This window comes from Haemaphysalis longicornis, unplaced genomic scaffold (genome assembly GCF_048455015.1).
Source record: "Haemaphysalis longicornis isolate Haplotype H1 unplaced genomic scaffold, Haemaphysalis longicornis Haplotype H1 scaffold_1, whole genome shotgun sequence".
NCBI lineage: Eukaryota > Metazoa > Arthropoda > Arachnida > Ixodida > Ixodidae > Haemaphysalis > Haemaphysalis longicornis.
In genome coordinates, this window is record NW_027526203.1 from 230,142,668 (window position 1) to 230,151,701 (window position 9,034).

Sequence of the window (9,034 nt, forward strand, 5' to 3'; positions counted from 1 at the left end):
CCGACACTGCAGTTGGCTGCCGCCGTGGATGCCGACGCAAGTGCACCCCCACCGTATCCACGACTTTGTCTGGTAAGTTCCCTCTAATACATGGTTGATTACAAAAACCGAATAATTTTTTTGGAGAGCTGTTTCACGCGTACGCCGATTTAGCGAAGGTAGCGAATGCGAGGCCGCTTCCCGAGCCGTGCTGTAACCCGAGCGCTGACGGATCGCAAGCGCCCTTTGAACAAATCCCTCGAGTTTGGCTTCCGTACGGCAACATTTTCTGCATATGCCTTCGGGCGATCGCTTTTCCGCGAGCATACGCGTGACTTATCGCGACGCAGTCGCACGCATACGTGGGCTCTAACGTTTTTACCGCTCTACCTACTCGTGCACGCCCCCGTGTGCCAACGTGTCTTCAGATAAATTGGAATGAAAACTTAGGCAGGCAGCAATGCGCCACCATCAGCTTCGCAGTCACCAGTCGCGGTCGCACGCTGGATGCCTTGTCGGTTGTTCGTACGAGGGATAAAAAACAGGCGCGCTCTTGTTTTTTATTTAAATCGCGGCAATCACTTACACTGACAATCACTGACATCACTGAGATTTTCTTCAGACTCCAATTCCAGAGAAAATCTGTTGCAGTGACCAACCCGTTCCGCTGGTGCCGTGTAGATTCAATGCGCAAGTCTTGACGCAGAAAAATTACTAGGGCCCAGATTTCGGAAGTGTACACGCGCATTTCACGGCGCGCTGAAGCAACACCCTGCTGAAGGTGCGTTTCTCACGCTCGCTCGGGCGGCGGTTCGCGTTACCGGACCCGCCGGATGTGTGACGCGTGAGCTATCGTGTTCCACGCCTGCGCCGCCGCGCCATCGGGGACCGGGGGCACCGGGGGCACCGGGGGAGTTTATTTCTCTTCGCTTAATAAGGCACTTGAGTTCCAGCAACCGGTCGGTGTGGTCGCTTTCATCGTCGCTCGTCAGCCGACGCGACGTGGTGTCAGAAGTGGGATAAAGTTAGCGACACATCGATCAATTATTAATAGCAATCAGTCTAAGGTGCGTAGCCTGCAAAACACGCTATGGCGGATGGAGATCCTTCTATCCAGTTCAGCGGCACCGGGCTTCAACCGCCACCGAAATTCGATTTTGGGAACCCAAGCTCTTGGAAAGAATGGGTCTACCAGTTCGACGACTATTGCTATGCATCTGGGCTCTACCAAGCGCCGGGAGAAGTACAGGTCAGAACGCTTCTTTACGACATGGGCTCCCAAGACGCCTGCTGCGTTCTCGACACTCTAGCATTGTCCAGTGAAGACTGGAGCTCGCTAGAAGAAGTTCACCGATCACTTCATCCACCCGGTCAACGAGGTCTACGAAAGTGTCCGCTTCCACCGTCGAACCCAGGGCGAAGGCGAGACCATAGACGAGTTCTACACTGCGCTGCGTACACTTGTTAAAAAGTGCAACTACGCCTCAGCGGAAGTGGAAGAACGACTCGTTCGAGACAGGTTCGTCGTGGGTCTCCGGGACTCTAACCTTGTGGACAAACTGTGCCGAACACAAAAGCTTACCCTTGAAGAAGCAAGACTCGCATCAACGTAGATGCCGTTAAATGCCCGTGCAGCAGTGTTCCAAAAAGAGCCGAATCCTGCTCACGTTGTGGCCGAGGCCAAAGTTCAAAAGCGCTTCCAAAAGCCACGACATGGCTCGGATTCTCAAGGGAGCTCCGGCAAGCATGTTACGAAGTCCAACACAAGCGACGCTACCACGAGCTGCAGATACTGTGGTCGACCAACGCATCCTCGAGCAGATTGCCCAGCTAGGCAAGCTAAGTGCAAAGGGTGTAATCGGATTGGACACTTCGAAGCAGTTTGTGAAAAGAAAAGCAAGAAGAACATGGGAGCTCTCACACTGCACTCCGTAGCAGCCATCACCAGAGCCAAGTTCGTAAAAGTGGCCGTCAATGGACTACGCTAACTTCAAGGTTGACTCGGGTGCGGAGGTGACAGTGGTACCGGACTCGTTTCCAGGCATACTGAAACAGCTGCAAAAGCCAGAAGGTGAGCTTACGGGCCCAGGAAATTACTCCCTCACCGTTCTCGGAACATTCCATGCGAAACTGAGCTGGAAAGGCAGGTCTACAGTGCAAACAGTGTATGTTGTGCCTTCGCAAGACCCGCCGCTTCTTGGATTTCCTGCGATACAGGCTCTCGGAGTTATACGGTTCGTGGACAGAGTAACGGATTCTACCGTCACTTTGAAGGACAGTCTCTTCGATGGCTTGGGCGAGCTGCAAGACGAATACGTGATACGTCTCCAACCAGGCGCCAAACCGTTCTCACTCAGCGTGCCGAGAAGAGTACCGATTCCGCTTCACAAACCAGTTCGAGAGGAGCTCACCAAGCTCGAATCCCAGGGAGTCGTCCAACGGGTGGACCGTCCCACACCATGGTGTTCCGGTATGGTGGCTGTTCCAAAAGCAGGAGGAGGCTACCGAATATGCGTTGACCTCACCCAACTCAACGAAGTCGTGCTTCGGGAGCGTCACGTACTACCCTCAGTCGAGAACATCCTGGGACGCCTCGGATCAGCAAAGGTATTCTCTAAGCTCGATGCTACCGCTAGCTTTCACCAGGTGAAGCTTTCAGAAGAAAGTCAAGAACTCACTACGTTCATAACACCAATGGGAAGATTCTGTTTCCAAAGGCTACCTTTTGGAATCTGCTCAGTGCCAGAATATTTGGAGCGACAGATGAGCAGAATTCTGGAAGGCCTCGAAGGAGTTGTGAGCATGATTGACGACATTCTTGTCTTCGGAGCACCGCAGCAAGAGCATGACCAACGTCTCAAGCAGGTGTTATAGCGCTTGGAAGAAGCGGAAATCAAGCTGAACCGCAAGAAATGCACGTTCTCTGCAAACCAAGTCAAGTTTCTTGTAGTCGTGGTTAGCGCACAAGGAATCAGTCCCGATCCAGAAAAGGTCGAGGCCTTGGCCAAGCTACCAACCCCATCGGGTGTCAGCGGTGTCCGAAGACTGCTGGGAATGGTGAACCATGTGGGCCGCTTCATTCCTCATCTTTCCGACATCACAGCACCGATCAGGGCATTGCTTCAAAAGAGAAACTCATGGCTTTGGGGACCGTACCAGCAAGCTGCTTTCGACAAACTCAAAAGCTTGCTCAGTTCAGAGGTCTGCATGGCTAAATATGACCCATCGTACCCCACGGTTGTGTCAGCTGACGCAAGCTCATATGGTCTCGGAGCCGTATTGCTTCAAGATCAACCATCGGGAGAACGACGAGCGGTTGCTTACGCCTCACGATCCCTAACGGACACTGAAAGCCGCTACAGTCAAACAGAAAAAGAAGCTTTGGCTGTGACGTGGGCTGTCAAGAGGTTCGACCAGTTTCTGAGGGGCATCGCATTTCAAGTCGAAACGGATCATCGTCCTTTAGTCACGCTCCTGGGATCAGCAGAACTCGACATGATTCCGCCCAGAATCCAGCGCTTGCGAATCCGTCTTATGCGCTATCAGTTCACGGTTCTCTACGTCCCTGGCAAGCTGATTGCCACGGCAGACACGCTGTCAAGGGCTCCTATTCAGGGACACGATCCTGAGCGAAGTCAATGGCAGACAGACTCCATCGAGTTATTCATCGGGGAAGTCGTTACAGCAGCTGCCAACCTCATGTCCTCCCGCATGGATGCCTTACGCAAGCACCAAGCGGAAGACGGCATCTGTTCTGGGCTACTCCGCTTCTGTGAGAAAGGATGGCCAGAAAACGTCTCAAAGGTTCCAGTTCATCTAAGGAAGTACTGGAAGGAAAGAGGCAACATCACAGTGTGCGATGGCTTCTTGCTCGAAGATCGCCGCATCATTATTCCAAGCCTGATGCGCCGTGAGGTACTTCAGCAAATCCACGAAGGCCACCAGGGCATTGGACGGTGCAAGGCAAGGGCAAGGGACGCAGTATGGTGGCCTACCCTTAACAGCGAAATTGAGCAGCTCGTAACATCGTGTGAGAAATGCGCTCAGACGAGAGTTCAGCGTTCGGAGCCACTAATCGCAACACCGACTCCAAATCGGCCATGGCAGCGTGTAGGCGCCGACTTGTTTGAACTTGATGGAACTCACTACATAATCGTGGTGGACTACTACTCTCGTTTTCCGGAAGTAATCAGCTTGTCGTCGACCACCTCCACAGCTGTCATTGCGGCTGTCAAGAGCACGTTCGCGCGACATGGAATACCTGATGTGTTCGTGTCCGACAACGGCCCGCAATTTTCGTCACGGGTGTTCGCCGAGTTCGCGCAGACCTACGGATTTCATCACATCACGAGCAGCCCGGGCTACCCACAGTCAAACGGCGAGGCAGAACACATGGTGCGGACTATGAAGGATCTTTTCACAAAATCCAAGGACCCACACATGGCGCTTCTGGTGTACCGCGACACGCCAGGAGCGAGCGGATACAGCCCGTCGCAGCTCCTAATGGGCCGATGTCTGCAAACGACAGTGCCGAAGATGCCAGACACCCTGCAACCGGAGTGGCCACCACACGACGAAGTTGCAGCTAAGGATAAAGCTAACTGAACAAAACAAAGTCAAGACTTCAACCGTCGTCGCGCCACCCACCAACTCCGCCCACTCGCTGACGGGGAGGATGTGTGGGTGCAGGATATGTCCTGCGCAGCAAAGGTGCTCAGCCCAGCAAGAAGACCGCGATCATATATGGTGGAAACACCGACAGGCATCATTCAGCGCAACCGTCGGCATTTGGTGCCGTTCAACGGTGCTGGCATGCCTGATGGCCTTGCGTCTGACAGTTATTCAAGCACAGACGAAACACCAGCAGTGACGGTTGAAAGCTCCGCGGATCAAACCCGCCGGATGTGTGACGCGTGAGCTATCGTATTCCACGCCTGTGCCGCCGCGCCATCGGGGACCGGGGGGGTTTATTTCTCTTCGCGTAATAAAGGCACTTGAGTTCCAGCAACCGGTCGGTGTGGTCGCTTTCATCGTCACTCGTCAGCCGACGAGACAGGAAGTACCTTAATTTGAGGAATGAACAAAAATTGGGCGTTTTAATTACTGAACAAAGCGGAGTAACGCTAGTTCCATCTTTGGCTCGTTCCTTTTAACTGCGCTATTTTTACTGTGCACCTTAAAACACCCGGTTATTCCTCCCTCCCCCTCTGTGCTTTTACTATATAGCTGCATTTATTACATGGAATGGCGAGTTGATTTTTAAGCATTGCCTTGGGCACACATGGTATCTAGCAGGTTATTTTATGCACCATTATTTTTTTAAGCAACCAACCTTCCCAACCGGCAAGCAGACTATTCATATGCTTGCAGGCTCTGTTTTCACCATCCTTGCGTCTGCACATATGTATATTTGTTAAACGTTGCCTGCATACCTTCTAGTCCAGACTTCATATTTGAAAAGCGGCAACTGGCCACAGTTGCCGCTTTTCTAATGGAGGCGAAAAGCAGAAATGCCCATGTTCGAGATTTTGGCGCACGTTAAAACATCCCCAAGTGGTCAAAATTAACCTTAGTCCCTCACTACGGTGTGCCTCATCGCCTGTGTAGTGTCAGTGTGTTAAACCTCATAGTCAATCAAAGTGTTCGTACAAACCTTCTACAAAGCAAGCACAAGCCGTTTTCAACTTTATGTGGTCACTGGTGAACTGACTGTTGTAAAACTGTGCATCGCAGCATGTTTACGTTCACATGTTACTACTCACTCTTGCAGGTCTGAAGCATGAGATCAACCACTGGCTCTCAACAGCCACTCCCCCAGTCCGGCGAAGTCAACAAAAAGCCATCCAGCCACCACTAGGCACACAAGGCTGCTGAAAAAACTTGGCATAGCGTATGCATGTTTCTGGCCTATTTTTGCTTCTCTTAAGAAGGTAAAGTTTATGCAGCCTGTGTTGCTTTTCAGTTTCAGTTGTACAACTTTTTTTTATGTTGATTATGCATTTTCGTGTTGAAACGTATAAAAATGTGCAGTGCCAAAGGGATACTGCACCTCCTAGGCAAACTTTATTTTAGATTTTTTTATCCTTCACCTCCGTAAATGCTGGCATCATTACAGGAGTACTTGTCGAACGTTTTGATGTGTGGGTGTTTGCGTCTGTCCCGAATGCAAGATGGTGTGCCACGGTCCCTTAAAGGGGCTGGACCTACCCCACTTCTGATAGTGATGAAAAGCATGTCATAGTCTTCACATAAGCCATATGATGGCCAATTCTTGAAATATGTGTGAACATCCACTGCCTGACTACTCTTTACGTCCCAACTTTCAGCCTCTCATCAGTGCTAGTAAACATCCTACGCGAGGCTGACCCCTTTGCTAAGCTGCGCAGAAAAAAGGTCAACCCAACAGCTCAGCCATTATCAGCAGCTGACAATCCTCGTGAATCCTCAGGTGCTGTCAAGTGCACAAATAACTCCTCCATGTGCTCACCTTTGTGAGAGAGAAACGAGCCAAGAATGCCCCAGCAACACATCAGTGATGGCCTCCCAGATGGCCGATAGGATTCTCCAGGTACAGCGCGGAGGGGTTTTGAACCCCCTCCCCCAAACATTTTACTATACTGCACATAAGCAAGTGCTAGCATTCATTTTGGCAAGGCTCCTTCCATTCTCCCATACCTCCATACACCCCCAACCCCTAAAAGTATTTCTGGCTGTACCAACAGTTGATGGACTGTGAAGAATGAGCACCCTGGAAAGAACTAAAGGAGGTGTTTCAGGTGTGCATTTGGAGGTTGTCAGGTGACACACTGTTGAGTCGAGTTGATACGTGCAGCATACCACGGTAGCAATGCACCAAGCATGTGTGATCCTGCATTCAAGGCCAGTGCACTGCAGGCGTATTAGTAACTGCACTTGCATTGGGTCAAATTAAACTACGCAGCTGTTGAGAAAAACAATGGGGTGTACTCACGGGAGCAAAACTCTAGATTGATGCAAGCAGCAGCCGAAAGGCATTACATGCTGCCACATGAATAAGTGCCTCCTGCCAAGAAGACACTGACTGGCTGTACGGCCTAGTTTAACAGTACGATGTTCATTTCGTGCTTGTTGCTTTGGCTACATGTGGCTTCGGCCTTGTTGAAGCGTTTTAGCGATTAGCGGTCAGTAATGCCTTGAACGTTTTTTTCTTGACCTCTGATTGGGAGCTTAAGCACGCGACAGGCTTCATTAAAATCAAGTCCTAGCACTTCGGGATTTACACTCTATGCGCAGATTGTGACTATTCGTGAAGGACGAGGACAATAGAAAGGAGCAGTAAAAAATTCTTTAGGGCCTCATCTGGGGAGAGTGACCATTTGAGCTCCTTTCCTTGGTTGCAGCAAAGCCAAGGGAATGCGAGCTGTGGACCGGCGACCAAGGACAACTCCACCCGGAGCTGGGATTGTGTGCGCTGGACGTTGCGTCGGCTGTCGAGCACTGAGGGCCAAAACCATTGAGGACAGGCGGCCATATCCATGCCAACAGAATCAACCTAAACAACAAGGTGAGCTGGGCAGCTACGGTCTCTCACGGCAAACACACTCAGAGACACATGGTCCCCCAGAGTCAATACACTCACGGCAGACATTCCGATTCATGCTCAGAAATTAACAAAATCCATCACATGCTTGAGTCTATTATCGTTGGAAAAAAAAAGTTCTAAAAGCAGCCCTAACTGAACTTAAGGGAGTCGACACCACTGTCAACCCCGCCTCTTCCAAAACGTCAGACCAGCATCTCAGGCCATCGTTGACTCCAGCCACAGCAGGTTACCGACCTTGGGGTCCTCAGAAATTGGGTCCGCAAATGCAATGGACAATTCTCCATCTGGCTCTACTCAGTTAAAACACTGGGACAAGAAAATTGGCCTTGGCAAACCCCCCTTGCTTCGGGGTCGGATGATTAGTACGTTACGGACGGTGTGCTTCAAAATTTTGGAGAACAGATCATGGAAACCCTCGTGCGACATTCAAAGCCATGTTAGTGCAATTTGAGGATAAGATTGGTGCTGAAATCATCGGTCTCAACATTTGCATCACCGGTTCTTTGAGGACGCTGCGTGAAGGGGAATGGGCCCCATAAAATCGACTGCACGTGCGTCTGGCCTCCGTCAGCGGACAGTTCCAAAGTGCTCACCAATCGTCTAAAGGCACATTCCCTCTGGCGACTTGGCACATTGCGTGACGTCGCAAGTGATGAGCCAGGCATCGCTTTTTCTCGCTTTGCGAGGGAGGACAAGATCGCTCTAGGACTGAATCCCCTCGTTGCGCCTCGGCAATGCAAAACCGGATAGCCAATCATGGCTAAGGAGTCAGCTGACGTAGCTGCAAAGGAAAGATTTGTTTACATCCAGCAATGCAAACAATGGTGAGCCGCTGCTGCCGCACAGGGCTGACTGTGCCTGTCGGGTCAGGGGTCAGGCCGGCAAGGAATTTTTCATGCGCTTCAGTTCTTTGGTCAGTGACTTCAGGGTATGTGTGTACTAATCAACAAACAGTGTAGAACTCATCAGTGTGGAAAGTCTTTTCAAATGGCAAACACGGTGTAGAACTTGGAGCGTTCGGAGGCGTCAAAACTTCTGCGTCTGTGAAAAGAAGTGAAATTTGCCGTCCAGGATGCGAGTATTGTTGCATCGAATTAATTACTAAATGCAAAACATGGCTGACTGGCACGGTTCTCCTAAACGTATGGAGCCCTTCTCGCAACACCTCCAAATTGACCAAGCTTTTTTAGAAAACTCTTGAAATTTTCCATTTCGACACATTACTCATTGTCGGTGATTTTAATGCACATCACACTATAAGTGGGGATTGCAAGCATGACACCATTAAAAAGCGAAAACCTTTGGCTTGATGCCCAACAAGAAGGCCTCACCCTTACCACTGACCTTACGCATCCCACTTGCACCGGAAGTAGTGTGAGCAGTGATGAGCAGCAGTGTGAGCAGCCTCACTTTTACAGAACACACGTAAAGGAAGACCACTTTACGCAACACATAAGAGAATCTCGGCAGCGA

General features: G+C 50.7%; 1 long non-coding RNA gene across 1 annotated transcript; it reads left to right on the top strand.

Annotated features, from left to right (window-relative positions):
- Window positions 1-921: 921 nt before the first annotated feature.
- Window positions 922-8,808, top strand: LOC144168646 (uncharacterized). Its single transcript, XR_013322193.1, has 3 exons — window positions 922-1,228; window positions 5,750-5,869; window positions 7,359-8,808. It is a non-coding gene; the product is annotated as an uncharacterized LOC144168646 (long non-coding RNA).
- Window positions 8,809-9,034: the final 226 nt, after the last annotated feature.